General features: G+C 41.5%; 1 long non-coding RNA gene across 1 annotated transcript; it reads left to right on the top strand.

Annotated features, from left to right (window-relative positions):
• Positions 1-1353: 1353 nt before the first annotated feature.
• On the top strand, positions 1354-8031 carry LOC139181723 (uncharacterized). The gene is made up of 2 exons (XR_011565482.1): positions 1354-1769; positions 2846-8031. It is a non-coding gene; the product is annotated as an uncharacterized lncRNA (long non-coding RNA).
• Positions 8032-17233: the final 9202 nt, after the last annotated feature.

Below are 17233 nucleotides of genomic sequence, written 5' to 3'. Positions count from 1 at the left end.
AACGTTTAATTAAGCAGTTGTTTCCTGATCTTCGCCTACGCCGTCTCTCCTTCGAATACCCTGGATCAGCCGGGGCTGGTCCCCGGCAGGTGGTGCCCGAACAGGGACTTTCGAAGGTAAGCTCCCCAAAGCAATCAGAGCCATCAGCCCTATTGCTCCCCGTTCTCGGAACAACTGGGTGAGCAGCCCTCTTGTTCCCCCACGGAGCAGTTTGGGTGACCAGCCCTACTGCTCCTCCCTTGAACAGTTTGGGCCATCAGCCTACTGTTCCTCCCCCGGAACAATCTGGGTTATCAGCCCTATTGTTCTTCCAGTGTTCGGGATGGCTAGGACCCCACTCAAGGGTGCCGCGGACCCCCCTGTAGGATAGACAGGGCAAGAGGAGTGGGAAGTGTTGAAAGTGTTAAAAGAGTTAGACTTAGAGAGAGAAAACGGTTTCTAGAGTTAAAAGGCCAAAGAAAAGCCTGATCTTTTAAAAGCTAAAAGCTTTATCTTCTATTATACTTAATTTTCTGACATGGGTAACACTGAAACTAAGAATGGCAACTCTTTATACAAGTAATCTTGAAACTGTTAAAGAGGCTACTGTTAATTTAGATACTTGGGTGAAGGTAAAAAACAACTAAAAACTTATCCTATAAATATGATTAAAAATGTTCTGGACCCTCATCATGAGGCTGTGGGATAGCCTATGGGAGAGGCTATAGCGGTGGATGGTAGTGGGTCTCCACCTTCTGCGCAGATCATATTTTCTGCCATTGACGAATGAAACGAGGGAGACTGTGCTCTACCTCCGGAGGAAGGAGAGGGCTTACAGGACGCTGCGGCCGGGCGCCCTGGCGAGCCCCCTCCCCCTCTACACAAACCTTTAAAAATTTATCCAACAATTTCTGATTTAAGGCGACTACTCCACCTCCGCTTGCACCTCCCAGGGCCTAAAAATTCCCCAGTTTACATCCAAAGTCTCCCAGAGCATTGCATAAGGCTGAAAAAGATAAAAAAGATTTCTTTTAAACAAAGGAGCTTTTAAAAAATACATAATATACAGAGCCTGCTCCTTGCGGAAAACCCCCTCAGGGGGGCCTCACCCAAGGATAAAATAAAAATAAAAAGAGAGAAAAATAAAAAAAAAAAGAAAGAAAGAAAAAAAAAAGTGAAAAAGAAAAAAGGAAAGAAAATAGAGAAAGATCTAAAGATAGAGAAAAAGCTAAAGAGTGAAAAGGAGAGAGGAACGGAGAAGGAAGGAATCAGGGAATGCAGCAAGATAGAGAAAGGAAGTTAAAAAAGGAGATACAGAGAAAAAGATAGGGAGAAAAAGAAAAAAAAGAGAGAGAGAGAAAGAGGGTAAAGGGAAAGAAACGAAGGAAAGAGAAGGGTAGCGAAAAAGGAAGGGGGAGAGAAAAGTGAGAAAAGCAGGAAGAGAGGAAGAGAGAGAGAGAGAGAGAGACAAGAGACGCTGTGACCAGGTGCCCTGGCGAGCTCCCAACTTGGTCTCACCATGTCGTTCTTTCTCTTACCTTCTGGCTGAATTATTCAGCCTCTTTTCTCCACTGAATTTCCTCACTGAGCTATCCTTATTTCAGCCTCTTTTCTCCACTGAATTTCTTCACTGAGCTATCCTCATTCTATTACTCTTTATATCCTTAATTAACGTTTAATTAAGCAGTTGTTTCCTGATCTTCGCCTACGCCGTCTCTCCTTCGAATACCCTGGATCAGCCGGGGCTGGTCCCCGGCACTCCACGTTCCAGATGGGGATTCAGCCAGAAGGTGAGAGAAAGAACGACATGGGGAGACCAGTCTTTCAAGGAACTGATCCCATTTTTTATTTTTCCAGGGTCTGTTTTTATACACTGAGATGTTATACAAAAGTCACGCGGGGTCAGCAGTCCTGACTTTTATTAAAGTCAGGTGCTTTATACAAATGTATACAAAGGTCTTAGGGATGTTACATCATTTTCTGGCCGGGGGGCCTGCTAACAATTTATGACCCTCTCCTTGTGATAGCGGTCAGTCAACCAGAACACTTATTTCTCCAGGGATGATTATTCTTAAAACAGACACCACCTTCCGAAGGTACCAGATAAAGTTACATTCCTATAGGATGAAGGTGTAGTGGGTTTTAATTAAGGAAAGAATTTACTTAGCCTAAGGTCTAACGTGATTAATATCAAAGGTTAATACTTATTTCTTCTATATATTCATTAATGTGTATAAGGGCAGGGGATGTGGAGACTTAGCAGCAAACATTTGCTCAACAAATGAAAAACCCTTCACCAATACAATTTCTAATCAGCCAACTATACTATACTAATAGTTTTCTAACTTCTCTAAAGAACCTGTTTTTAGAAGGTTGCCTTCATGCCTCTCACGGTTGGGAGGCTGTGAGCAATCATGTGTAGCTGGACAAGCCTGTCAGGCAGGCTAGAGAACCTTCAGAGGAATTTGTAGGTTGAAACACTCCTATCACGCCCAGGAATTATTATTAACTAGAGCTCTAAGTTAACTCCTTTTCCAAAAGAGGTGGTGGGGGACAGCCCCTCGTAAAGTCAGAGGTGTAGGTGAGAGCACAAAGCAGTAAAGTAGGCAGACTCTGGTTTTGGGGGTAGATGCTCGAGAATTTCCAGGGGGACTCCTGAGGCTCGATCCCGCCTTTGTGTATGTCGAGCCTCCTTCCTCATGACCTTTGCCACGAGCAGAGGTCCTCACGCTGGCTCCCAGCAGTGACCCCCTGAACTATACAGTCCATACAATTCTCCAGGCCAGAATACTGAAGTAGGTAGCCTTTCCCTTCTCCAGGGAATCTTCCCAATCCAAGGATCAAACTCAGGTGTCCTGCATTGCAGGTGGATTCTGCACCACAAGAAAAGCCCAAGAATACTGGACTGGATTGCCATGCCTTCCTCCAGAGGATCTTACCGACCCAGAAATCGATCCCATGTCTCCTGCATCTCCTACATTGCAGGCAGATTCTTTACCAACTGAGCTATGAGGGAAGCCCTCAGGATTTTTGGAATCCTAAAATGAGCACTGGCTTCAGCTTAAAGCCACCAGCTGCACTAGCCCCTAATAGGAGTCACCCTGTTCTTCGAAGATTTGAAGCCAGGTATTGATTTCTCCTTTCTAGCTATGAAAATCCTACATGGCGTCTTCTATCAATAGAAGGCTGTTTCATCTACATTGAAAACCTATTGTCTTGTATAGCCAGTTTCATTAATTTTTGTAGGTAGATTATCTGGATAACTTGCTGCAGGTTCTATATCAGGACTTGTAGCAGCATCTTGCACTTTGATGTTATGGAAACAGCTTTTTTCCCTAAACTTTATGAACCAACCTCTACTAGCTTGAAACTCTTCTTCTGCAGCTTCCTCACCTCTCTCAGCCTTCATAGAGTTGAAGAGAGTTAGAGCCTTGCTGTGGATTAGACTTTGGCTTAAGGAAATATCGTGGCTGTTTTGATCTTCTATCTAGACCACCAAAACTTTCTCCACATCAGCAATAGAGCTGTTTTACTTTCTTATCACTCGTGTGTGCATTGGAGTAGCACTTTCTATTCTCTCCAAGAACATTTCCTCTGCATTCGCAACTTGGCTAACTGGTGCAAGAGGCTGAGCTTTCAGTCTTTCTCAGCTTTTGACATGTCTCCCTCACTAAGCTTAACTGTTTCTAGCTTTTGATTTAAAGTGAAAGGCATGCAACTCTTCCTTTCACTTGTATACTTAGAGGACACTGTTGAGCTATTAATTGGCCTAATTTCAAAATTGCTGTGTCTCAGTGAATAGAGAGGCTCGAGGAGAGGCAGAGAGGAAGAGAGATGGGTAAATGGCTGGGCAGTGGAGCAGTCAGAACACACACAACGTTTATTGGTTAACTTTGCCATCTTATATGGGCACAGTCCATGGCACCTCAAAACAATTACAGTAGTAACATCAAAGATCATTGATTACAGATCACCATAACAAATATAATAATACTGGAAAAGTATGAAATATTGTGAGAATTACCAAAATGTGACATAAAGACACAAAGTGAGCAAATGCACAAAGACACAGAGTTAGCAAAATGACACCAACAGAAGACTCAACACAGGGTCTCCATAAAGTTTCCATTTGTAAAAAATGCAATATCTGAGAAGTGCAATAAAATGAGGTATGACTGTATGAGAACATGAGATATGATTGCAGTAAGGCTGCTCTCCCAAAGTGCTGAGGTGGTGACAGAGCTGGCCTCTTGGGAAAAATTTCTGTTGTCCTGATTATGAACTCTATAATACTTAGCTTTTGAACTTTTTTTATTTTGCCAGAAAGTGACTTTCTCTAAACCTGTAATGTATCTTAAACTTTGTATAAAAGTTAATATTTTGTGTAATAATTTTTTATTGTGGTAAATTACACATAGCATAAAGTGTACCACTTTATCTATTTGAAAGTGTACAATCTGGTGGCGCTGAGCACAGTCATAATGAGTGAATGGCTTTAAACAAAAAAAGGCTGGTGGAGCATATTTGTGGTGGTGGCCAATGATAACTCTGGTGGTCTTCACTATTCTCAAGGTTCCAAATGCAAAATATAGTGTCAAGGTGCTTCAGACCAAGTACTAGATCTTGAAGCAGCTGGTGGCTCCAGTGTACATTCTGAGGTGGGTGTAGCTACCTTTGTGCTCAGTTGCTCAGTCATGTCCGACTCTTCAACCCCATGGACTGTAGCCCACCAAGCTCCTCTGTGCATGGGATTCTCCAGGCAAGAACACTGGAGTGGGTTGCCATTTCCTACTCCAGGGGATCTTCCCAACCCAGGGATCGAACTCAAGTCTATTACATCTCTGCATTGGCAGGTGGGTTCTTTACCATTAGTGCCACCTGGGAAACCCAGTATTATTATTATTATTATTTTTTTTTTTCAGAAAAGGGGGCATGCCTCCTCCCACCCACCATTCTGATGCGGATTAAGGAGTGGCTTGGTGAGAGAGAGTGTGATACATTCACACTAGGGAGTGAGCATTTTTGGGTGGAGGTGGCTAACCATGCAGCTTACAGAATCTTAATTCCCCAGCCAGGGATTGAACCCACAGCCATGACAGTGAAAGCACTGAGTCTTAACCACTGGACCTCCAGAGAAGTCCTGGGAATGAAACTTTTTCAAGGAAGATTTCCTGGATTGGAAAAGCAAGAAAGAGACAAGTGAGCAAGAGAAACTGAAACAACCATAAACAAAACTGAGAAATGGGTGACATTTGCTTGTGGTGACCCCCTTTCAAGCCCAAGTCATTACTTCTCTCTCTAATTTAGGTTTTTACTGATACACACACACAAGCATCCATATTGTCTGCCAGTGCTCTAGAACCTTCCCCTCTCTTGTTCTCATCACCAAAACTCACTTGTTCTATATGTCCTAGACTCTTGGAAACCAATCGGGCACTAATTTACTAACCTGGGGCGAGATGTTAACAGGCTGCTAATAGTTTCTTCTTTTCTCCCTGCACAGCACTTTTGTGCACCTTAACTTACAAGACAGGCTGGCTTATAAAAACTACAGGTCTGGTTGGAAGGGAGGGGGCAGAAGCGGGAAAGTGTTTGGGCAGAGAAAACTTTCCCATTTTGCACAGGCAACTGCTTACTTAGCCCTTGATGGAGTAAATCTTGAACAGAAGAAAAGGAAAATTGGCAGGTCCTTCCCAGTAAACAACTTTGATGCCCTCAAAGTGCTAGTGAAAGTGTTAGTGGCTCAGTGAGTACAACTCTTTGCAACCCCATGGACTGGAGCCTGCCAGCTCCTCTGTCCATGGGATTTCCCAGGCAAGAATACTGGAGTCAGTCGCCATTCCCTTCTCCAGGGGATCTTCCTGACCCAGGGACTGAACCTGTATGTCTTGCTTTGCAGGTAGATTCTTTATTCTCTGTGCCATCACGACCACAATATACACCTCAAAGTTGCATCTCCTTTCCAATTCACACTCATTATCACTCTCACTGACATTACCTTTTCTGATCCTCTATCTTTTTAGGCTTTCCCAACCTTTGCTTGGGCTTTCCGGGTAGCTCAGCTGGTAAAGAATCTGTCTGCAATGCGGGAGACCTGGGTTCAGTCCCTGGGTTGGGAAGATCCCCTGGAGGACGGCATGGCAAGCCACTCCAGTATTCCTCCCTGGAGAATTCCCATGGACAGAGGAGCCTGGTGGGCTACAGTTCATGGGGTCACAAAGAGTCAGACATGACTGAGTGACTAAGCACAGAACAGCAGCAACCCCTGCTTTCCTCAGATCCAGAGTCTGTTGCCACCTGCTTGTTCTTAGATAAAAGAACTGCCCATTGCTTATCTAGCATGATGTTAGGTACTGATGGGTTGCCTTCCAGGCCAGCCTTAAATGAATGGCAGGGGAAGTGGTGTGCTAAGGCAGAAATGTGTTGGTAAAGTTTTAACTGATGTCTTAGATGGTCAAGAATCCACCTGAAATGCAGGAGACCTAGGTTAGATACCTGGGTTGGGAAAATCCCCTGGAGAAGAAATGGCTACCCACTCCAGTATTCTTGCCTGGAGAATTCCATGGACAGAGGCGCCTAGCAGGCTACAGTCCATGGGGTCCCACAGAATTGGACATGACTGAGGGACTAACACTGTAAAGTTTTAACAATCAGCTTTCTGAGGGAGGGGGAGGAGCAAACGGTAATCCCTAATTTGTAGCATTTGCCAATTTCTGTGTTGTAAACACACCCACTATGACCAATTTTAAGTTACCAAGGGGATGCAGAGCAGAACACCATTATTTAACATTTCCACTATACAAATACAACAGATGTGAATTACCTCAAGAGCACAGATGATGACGTGATAAAAATTAGGAAGTCATGTTCTACAATATTTATCTTTATTAAAATTTATTTAATTGCAGCTTTGTATCATGTGGTTTTAAAAAATGGCTTTAACAACTGACTTGAAAAATTCCTGAAAATGTAACCATCAACTTTCATCAGTCAGTATGAGCCAATTCTGGCACATCACTGAAAGTACCCCAGAAGTCACTCCTTTTCATCATGCACATGTCTCTTTCCCATCATCTACCACAAAAGAGCAGAAACAAACCATTTGCAATGTACTCCATTGATCTGAACTCTGCCTTTAGTGTACTAAAATGAGCAAGACCAGGAATAAGGACACAAGTTCTAATCCCAGTCTTAACATGAATTGGCTGTGACCTTGACCTCTTTGGATTCCAGGCTCCTTATCCATAGAATAAGGGGCTTAGACAATTAGTGTTCTTAAATGACTCTTTCAGACACATTTGTGTGTGTGTGTGTGTGTGTGTGTGTGTGTGTGTGAGTGTTTACAACTCAACTGAGGTGCAATTCACACACAATAAACTAGATATATTTTAAAGAGTATAATTTGATGAGTTTTGTCATCCACCACACCCAAATGTTCTCTTGTGCACCCTTATGTATCTCTGCCTCTCAACTGTCACTAGGTACCAGTAATCTTTTTTTGTCACTATAGAATACTTTGAATTTTCTATAATTTTATAAAAATGGAATCATACAGTATATACGTATTATGCTCTTTATTTTCTTTTTTTCTGCTTACTTTGGATTAAATTTGATCATCTTTTTCTAGTTTTTTGTTACAGAACCTGAGGTTATTAAGAGCTTTTCTAAAATAATGGTTCAGTGCTATAAACTTCCTTCTAAGTACTGCATTAGCTATATCCCACAAATTTGTATGTCTGTTTTCACTTTCATTCTTTTTAAAACACTAACTTCCCTTGAGACTTACTCTTCAGCCATGGATTATTTACAAGTGTGTAAATTTTTCCAAATATTTGGAAGATTTTCCATATATCTTGCTTTTACTGATTTTTTATTAAACTCCATTGTGGTCAGAGAATACACTTTGTATGACTTAAATCTTTTAACATTGAGACTTGTTATATGGTCCAGATATGGTAAATATTCAATGTGCACTTATAAAGAATGTTTTCTATTGCTGTTGGTTTGAGTGTTGTACAGGTGTCAATTAAATCAAATATATTGCTATTCAAATTTTCTATTTTCTTATTTTCTTTTTGGTCTATCCATTATTGATAAAATTACAGATTTGTCCTTCCTTGTTAAGTCAGTTTTTCTTCACATATTTTGAATTTGTTATTAAAATGCACATATATTTAGGGTTGTTATGTCCTTATGATCAATTAGCCACTTTATTATGAAATAGCCCTCTTTATCTCTCTTCACATTCTTTCCTTTGCAATCTACATTCTCTGGTAATAAGTCACTCTAGCTTTTTAAAAATTAGAGTTAACAGTGTATCTTTCTCTAGCTTGTATGTTTAACCTATTTGTGTTTTTATATTTAAAGTGGACTATCTATAAGCAGCATATGGCTGAGTAATTTATTTTTTCCATTCTACCAGTCTCAGCCTTTAAATTGGGTTGCTATAAAACCACTGACTATAATATGACTCCTGATAAAGTTCTGTTCAAAACTGCCATCTTGCTACTTTTTATTTGTCCCAACTCTGCCTGTTATCCAATGTGTGGAAACTGTTGTTTCCCATAATTTGCCCACTTTTGGAGTTGTTCATGTGAGAGGGCAAATCCAACTCATTGTTACTTCATTATTGCTGGAAGTCAAAGTCCTTTATGTTATGTTTTTCATACTGATTTGTTATTTATATTTGGGTATTTGTTATTATCAGAGAAGGCAATGGCACCCCACTCCAGTACTCTTGCCTGGAAAATCCCATGGGCGGAGAAGCCTGGTAGGCTATAGTCCATGGGGTCGCAAAGAGTCGGACACGACTGAACGACTTCACTTTGACTTTTCACTTTCATGCATTGGAGAAGGAAATGGCAACCCACTCCAGTGTTCTTGCCTGGAGAATCCCAGGGACGGGAGAGCCTGGTGGGCTGCCATCTATGGGGTTGCACAGAGTGGGACACGACTGAAGCGACTTAGCAGAAGCAGCATTTTTTATTATATATGGATATCAATCTTATCTTTATGCATGTGCCAAATATGTTCCTCCAGTTTATCAATAGTCTTTTAACTCTCTTTATGGTGATTTTTTCATGAAGCAATTTTTAATTTTGATATTGTCAAATATTTCTCTTCCTTTGGGTTTTTATGTCATGTTTATAGATGCCCTATATTTTCTTCTAAATTGTCATGGTTTAAAAGAAGAAAAATAACTTCTCAGTATGAATTTTATTTTTAACATCAAGTTTATTAATTATAAAAGTAATACATGTACATGGTAAAAATCTAGTAAAACAGACTACTAGAGATGAAACTGAAAAGTTCCTTTCCTGTTCTCCCAGTGCCCCTCCTTGCCAACTTCCTCTTGCCAGAAGTAACTCTTATTAGCAATTTCTCATATATATCCTTCCTTACACATTCTGGACACATACATACACATGCATATTTATCCATTTTGTACACAAACAGGATACACACATGTGAGTGCATGTGCACACACACACACACAGAATTGTGCAAATTTTTCATTTAACATTGTATTTTTGAGTTCTTAATGTGACTGAGTTTTATCAGATATTCACCAGACTGACAGAGGGACCAGGACAATCAGAGAACATGGTAGGGACAGTGCACGGCAAAAGGCATATTCATCTCTGCAAAGCCAACACTTAGCAAAAAAAAAAAAACAAACCTGGCACATAATAAATCCTCAATAAATGTGTTAAACAACTAAAAGGAAGGAAGAACTTGAGAAAACTGGAAACAAATTGCTATCTTGACCATCTCAGGCCAGACCGGGTCTCCTAACTGAAAATTACCACCTCCGAGGGCAGCAGGGAACAGTACCCAATGATAGATGAGGACATGGAGCAGCTAGACCTCTTGCCTGCAATAACTTTCCACTGTGTGTCTCTTTCCCCACTAGATTTACCACCTTCAGCACACACATTTAGTTTAAATGCACAGTTCACACTAACTACACAGCAAGAAAATCTGGGAGCTCAAAGACTACACATATCAGCTATATTACAGGTACAGGCTCATACAAACAGCTACCATTAATCAGTACCTACTGTGGGATAGGCACCAGGCTGGAAACAACAGCCCTGCAAGGTTAATGTCAATCTACTCCTATTTTATAGATTAGAAAACTTAAGGCTCCAAGAATCCCAATGACTTATTCAGGGTCACACAGCTAGCAAGAAGCCTCCAGAGACAGCTCTACACCTTAATTAGGTAAGCCTACTTTTCTGTCAGTCTCACAAACTCTGTGATATTTTCCTTGCCTGGCATTCCTTTTCTCCATTTGTCTCATCTGGTGTTTTGTGGAAGCCAGGCAGAGATAGAAACATGTGGTTGTGGATCCATCCTAGGCTATGGAATATGTTGTGAGGGATGAGAGGTGTCAGTCATAAAAGTCCATGAAGAAGAACACACACATGGGGTAGGTCTTGAAAGTTCAGAAGGGAAATAGAAACTGGGTACTGGAGAACACCTTCAGAAGCCTAAGATATGAATATCATGGCAGCGCAAGAAACTCTAACACAAATATTCCCCTCTTCCTAAGTGCTTTTGGTGAGCTGCTCATGAACATGGCCCCTTTGTCTGCAGTCTTACAGCTGCTGGCCAGTATATCTCCCCACATCTTAATCCTTTCATTCTCAAGGCCCACATTAAGTCTTACCTCCATGAAGCCTTTCCCTATTAATCCACTCATTCCTCTTACTTTCTTTTGTGAATTACAGTTTTACTTAAAATCAGCGCCATAATATATAACATGTGTTTGTTTGTACACCCTCTTGTCCTTTAATCATTTCAGGTATTTTGTCTCTTTAGGTGGACTCCTTCATGTTTTTTTTTCTATTGTTCCCTGTCTGGTCTAAGTTTTGGGACTCCTGGTTGGAGGCTAGTCCCAACTCTCCCACTAATGAGCTGTGTAACTTGGAGCTCGTCACACCTTCTCTGAGCCTTATTTTCCCACCTGAGAAGGTTTTTGTAAAAACAGTAAACATTGTAACACAATATATTAATGTAAGGAATTATTGCTGAAGACATTTCAACTAAGGTGCTTCCTTTCATCTTTTACATTCTATTTAGTGGATGGTTCTATATAAATAGCAATCACTGCTGCTTGTTTCACACTAGCAGCCTCAGCAAAGGTTCAGAACAAGAATACTGCACAACTGTTAGAGATGGTGCCAGAGACAGAGGAGGTCTGTATGCAGCTGATTCAGGGACTCTCCTTGGAAACTACCAGGTCATTCCAGGCTTGCTCATTTTTAAAGCTTCTATTTTTCTGAATGTTTCTTCGTGTAAATGTTCTGTGTCAATGCTATGAAAAACAAAAAGAATCTTGTGTCAAGTCAAGCCGACAGATGCCTTTAGTACCTTTCCGAGTCTTTTAAGGATAAGATTCCCATTCACACTTGTGTCACATTCACACTCAGTTACTTGTGTCACACTCAGTTACTTCACCCACCCTGGTATCTACCTCCTCCCTTAGTCTTAACTCTTTTTCTTAGATCTGAGAAGAGAAAATTCTTAACTTCCTCCTGAACTCTCACTTCTATCCCTCGCTTACCTTTGCTGATGGTCCTGTATCTATAACCTCTCTCTCTATGAGCTCTTTTATCTCAGCCTAAAAACTGGCCTATCCTAAAAAAAAAAAAAAAAAAGACAAAAAAGAGAACAACTCCACCCTCCGCCAACAGCTACGACCCCACATTTCCTCTCCTATTCACAAAGATCTTGAAAAAGTAGTCTCCACTCCTTCTCTACTTCTTATCTCCCATCTTCTCAAGTCACTGCAAGCTGATTTCCAACCCCATCACACCACTAAAATAGCCCTTAACAAGGTCATCTATGGCCTCTTAATTGCTAAATCCAAAGGACACTTTTCAGTACTCCTCATTTTGCATTTGATACTGCTGAGCAATTCTTCCTTGAAACTCACTTTTACCAAAGCTTCCAGGACACCTTTCTCTCTTGGTTTTCCTTTCCATGTGGTGGTTGCTTAGTCACTAAGTCATGTCCGACTTTTTCGACCCCGTGGACTGACTGTTTCCTTTCCATACTCACCTCTTAAAAGTTGGTACTGTCCAGGGCTAATTCCCCAGGGATGTTTCTCAGCAGTGCTTCTCTTCTCATTGTCTCTAGAGGAATCTCATCCACTGCCATGGCTTCAGCTGTCACCTCCAGGGAACAATCCTATACCCAACTGCCTACCTACTAGAAAACTCACCACGATGTCCTACAGGCAATTCAGACTCCACAGGTGTATCCCTGATTAAAACCTACTGACTGTAAAAGAAGATATAAACTCTTTCAAGTGTGTAGTGAGTTACAGACTTTAGTTTTTAATGGATAGAAGCTAATCTTTATTTAGCAAAGGCAAATCAGTAGCTCTGCTAGTTACGCAATTGTAGCTAAGTAAACATTTAATGCCATGGACGTGTAACAAGACGTTTAGAACTTTTTGAATGACTTAGCAAAAGCTGTCTTACCTCCTGACATGTACAATTCACTGCTGGAGAAGAGGTAGGCCAATATGCTTAGGAAGCCTGGAGGTCTCCTGAGACTAATGAGACCACCTACTCTGAACCCCTTCTTTCCAAATTTAGAATTAAGAGCATGTATCACGGTGATTTGGGGGGCCTTTATGCAAGGCCCAGTGCCTGGGAAAGGCACCAAGGCACCAAAAATAAAATATCTTGAAGAAAGAAGAGAGCTTAAGTGGAGCTCCTGCCTTAACTCATGGGCTTACATTTTTGTGGGCAAGGACTGGCTTCACACATATATACCTGTGGCTGATGGAAGGAGCTCTTCTACATCCAGACCTTCTGACACATATGGTATTTTAGAGAACAGTGACTGCATATTTGGGTGAAGACGCAAATATATGTAAGCTAGGAGTCCAGATATAATGGCACTGCAGGGCTGGGAGGGATTGACATCAGTCAGAGCATCACTGTCCAGTCACCAAGCTTCTGTGGGATTGGGAAGGATCAGTCCTCAAGATGACCACCACGTGGCAGTAAAAAAGAGCACCAGCAGTGGACTGATTTTCCAACCAGCTTTGGGAGCAAAAGTGGCTCCATTTTCGGGACCAGTTTTGGAAAGGTGAGGGAAGGCCCTCAAACGTACTATACTCAGATATGTGAGAAAGAAGAGTGACAGCTGAATCTGTACCCAGAATCCTGTAAACACATCTTATTAATCACACATGGAATACAAAGCCTTGCTTACACCCTCAGTTTCATTTCTTGACACATTCTGCTTTGCACTTTGTTCCCATAATAGCAAACTTCCTAGACATTTCCCACCTGTATTCCTATCAAGTACTATAAAATATGCTGTTTATTGTCTACATTTGCTCATGCTAGCTCCTGAGTATAGACTTACCCTTCTCCATAGTTACCCCCATTTCCCTGGCTACAGTCCTGAGCCTCCTGAGCTGGGTGAGTTGTCCCCTGCCACGGTTCCCTTAAGATCTCGTAATTACCCTATTGCATTCATCAGTTCGTATATCTGTCTCTACCACTAAGTCTACGGTCCCAGAAGAGTACAAATCAAGTCTCAAGTTATTCATTCTTGTCTCCTAGCACCTGGCACATTTGCCTAGCACATAGTAGATATTCAGCAAATGCTTGCAGAATGAGTGAAGGTAAGCATGGTAACTCTGAGGCCACAACCTCTTTTTTTTTCCCTCGATCTTCTGAATGTCTAGACACCTAGTCTATATTGAACACATCATTAACTGTCTCCTTGCCTTGCCCTCAGATGCTCAAAATTAATAACTGGCTTCCTATATGTTTTTACTAAATGCAAAGCACTGAGCTGAAAAAGTTTACAGGGAAAAATACAATGAGAAATAAATTCAGACCTCACACTCAAGCAGTTCTTAGAAAGCAAACTTCTTCATTCAGCCTTTACCATTTCCAGACAGGACTCCCCTTTTAAGAGGCTCTCCTGGAACTTATCCCCTATCTAGCCTACCACATTAAATGGTCAACAGTTTCCTCTCACCTTACTTGGGTAAGTATATATTTCTACTGATTTCAGTGTTACCTGTCTATATACACTCTAATGTTTACAATTTGAGGTCAGTGTATGGTGTCTATTCTGTGAACGTGTATCCTTTATTTTGTATTTTGAGCTATTACTGCACACTGCTATCAACTTACAATAGACTGACAAGTTATAAGGGTTTGAAGGTTGGCCTGAAAACACAGTGGAAGTAGATTGGTTAAGACAAAGAGTGAGAGAGACAGGAAACAGTACAACAATTCACAATTAGAAAAATAAATAATAACATGTACCATCTCAAAATAATTTATCCATATCATTTAGGACCTTTGCTGAAGCTTACATACTATAGAGTGCTACCACATTAAATTACTTTAAAGAAACATTAGGATTGATTGTTGAGTTTATTTCAAATTGCTGACAATATAGACTCCAGTCACTTTTTTCTGAGAAAGACATCATGGAGGTCCCTAAACCCCTGGGGTTTTTTATGTTGTGAATAATTCCCTCTTCCTAGTCAGTAATCACTATACTCTGGAGTCAAATAGACTTCACTTTGCTAGTAGAGAACTAGCTTCTGTTTCAGCCAGACTTGTAATCAGGCCTTTATGCTGTTTTCATTTATGTTTCAATCCATCAAATTGGCTTTGGAATGTGGAATTTTTGCACTCAGCCGTTATTTTCCATTATGTGTTCCAGTTCTGAATGACAGAAATAAATGGCCATTTGGCCACTGGTTAGCTGCCAAAAGAGCATAGCTATATCCTAATTAAGAATTATTTTGTGTGTTATGCCAGCCTGCTGAGCTGGCAGATGGACACTGACCTGAAAGGGTGATGACCTCCACTTTCTATAATTATAATTCTGTAATAGCTTCATTCCCCTGCATCTTAAAGGCTCTCAAAATGTAAACCACAAGCCTTCTATCAGGTATTAGAAGAAGAGAAAGGGTCTAATATTTATGGAGTACCTCTTATGTGCCAGGGTTGCATATTCATAATTAATGTCTTGCTTCATCCAGTCTCCATGCTAACACCAGGTAGTCAGGTACTACTCATGTTGGCCCCACTTTATAGATAAGGATGCTAAAGTTCAGGAAGGTAAAGTAAGAATGGTCACATAGCTAGTAGATGCCAGATCTAGTACATAAGCCAGACCTAGCAGAATGTGTATTTGGTGCTCTTTTTCCTACACCCTGTTTCTTTTCTTAGCAATGACATCTAGGACTATCTGTTCTTTACCTCTCTCCTTGCCTGTGTCCAGGGAAAAGGCCTGTTTCACTTACCTTGATATTTTGCCTAGGCACGGTCTGTCCTCAGCTCTTCCCTTTTCTCACTGCAATGGCTATGACCAAACCAGAATGCCTGTCCTGACCCCGTACCTCCCACTTCCCCTACTACTATAACTTACTAGAATGTTTGTAGTTTGCATATGGCATGAAGCAGTGCATCACACAGCATTTGAACTCCAAAATCCTTAAGGTGATTTCCACTCAAGTCTAGCAATGTTAGGTTCTCATTTCTGCTAAGGACAGAGGTGAGGGCTCCACAGCATGCACCTGTGAAATGACATTCTGCTAGCCTATGGGGAATTGGGGATTCAAGAAAGAAATCTGTTTACCCCAAGTTCCATAATGACCTTCCATTTCATACACAGCTGGAACAAGAGCCCAGTGAACAAAGAGTCTCTGTGAACTTACCCCAACGTCTGTAGCTTGCAGGAGGGGTGTTTCAGCCCTTCACAGGGCACCTGCATGCCTTCATCCCCTAAGGCACTGTCACTGAGTTCAAGGACTCTCAGGTGTTCATTGGTGTACAGTGCATTGCATGAATCCTGACAACACTCTCCAATTAGGTGACAAGTCCACAGTCTGCCAGGAAGTAAGATAGATAAGGCTGGCATAATTTCATCAGGATTGGGTTACTTTAGATATTGGGTTTACCCACTAGAAAAATACATTAGAAAATCAGTTTGTCATGTAAAAAAATCCCTTGGGCCAGGGCCAAGCAGAGATTGTGGACAGAAGAAGATTTATTCCCCCTAAATTATCGAGTCATCATATGTTTCGTTGGAGATTGTATCACCAGGCCAGAAAAAAATCATTTAATTTGGGGAGCTGCTCAAACATCAAGGAACTCTGCCTGTGGCTATTGTCCACGATACTTACACCAGATCCTTTAACTGACAGTCAGGCTGTTTTAATCCTTCACACAGCAATTTCAGTCCCAAATCTCCAATTTTGTTATTAATTAGAAGCAGCCTTGTCAGGCTCCAGGTAGAGCTTAGGACTTGGGTGAGAGACTCACAACAAGCTGGGGAGAGGGAACATTCAGAAAGCCTGCAGGTATGGGGACACCAACGTTGTTAACCATGGCAGCAGGAGTCCCACTGAACCTCAAATGCCATGCCCATGAGAAGGACAAGGATGAGCAGACACTTACACAAGATTCTTGATTATACTGTTCACATGACACAGACCTTCACAGAGATGCTGTACTCCTGTGTCCCTCAGGGAATTGGCAAACACAAACAGCTCTTTTAAAGTCTGACTCACTTGCAATAAAGAAAAGAGATACACACAGCTTGCATCTGTCAGGTAACATGTGTTCAAGCTACCCAGAGACAAAGAAGAAAAATCAGCCACTGCTGTCATTGAACTTCCTGGGAATGTTCTCCCAGCCTCCTCATTTAGCTAAGTCCTAGCTATCCTTCAAGTTCTAGCTCCTGGCCCACCACCTACATAGTCTCCTCCTGAGGTCTCCAGCCCACAGTGACCTTGTCTCTTTCCCTGGGCTCATCTGACATTTCTGAATGATTCCATAGTGTTAGGCACTTGATTACACATTCAACTGTGTTGCTCTCTGTTTCATATCTATGTGTCTTTAAGGGCAGCCTTGTCACTTGCTATCCTCTTGATAAATTCATTCACATCTAGCCCAGTGTTGGACACATAGTAGTATTCTTTATAGAGTTAATGTTTAATTAGCGTCACTCCTGTAAACACACAGGATGGTTGTATACTGGAAAGAGCATGGGATATGGATAAGATAGATTTTGGAGTCACATCTTGACTATACCACTTTTGTATAGAACAGTCGTTTGGACTCTGTGGGAGAGGGCGAGGGTGGGATGATTTAGGAGAATGGCATTGAAACATGTATAATATCATGTAAGAAACGAATCACCAGTCCAGGTTCGATGCATGATACAGGATGTTCGGGGCTGGTTCACTGGGATGACC

This window comes from Bos indicus, chromosome X (assembly GCF_029378745.1).
Source record: "Bos indicus isolate NIAB-ARS_2022 breed Sahiwal x Tharparkar chromosome X, NIAB-ARS_B.indTharparkar_mat_pri_1.0, whole genome shotgun sequence".
NCBI classification, from domain to species: Eukaryota; Metazoa; Chordata; class Mammalia; order Artiodactyla; family Bovidae; genus Bos; species Bos indicus.
This window is presented reverse-complemented; position numbering and strand designations above follow the sequence as displayed.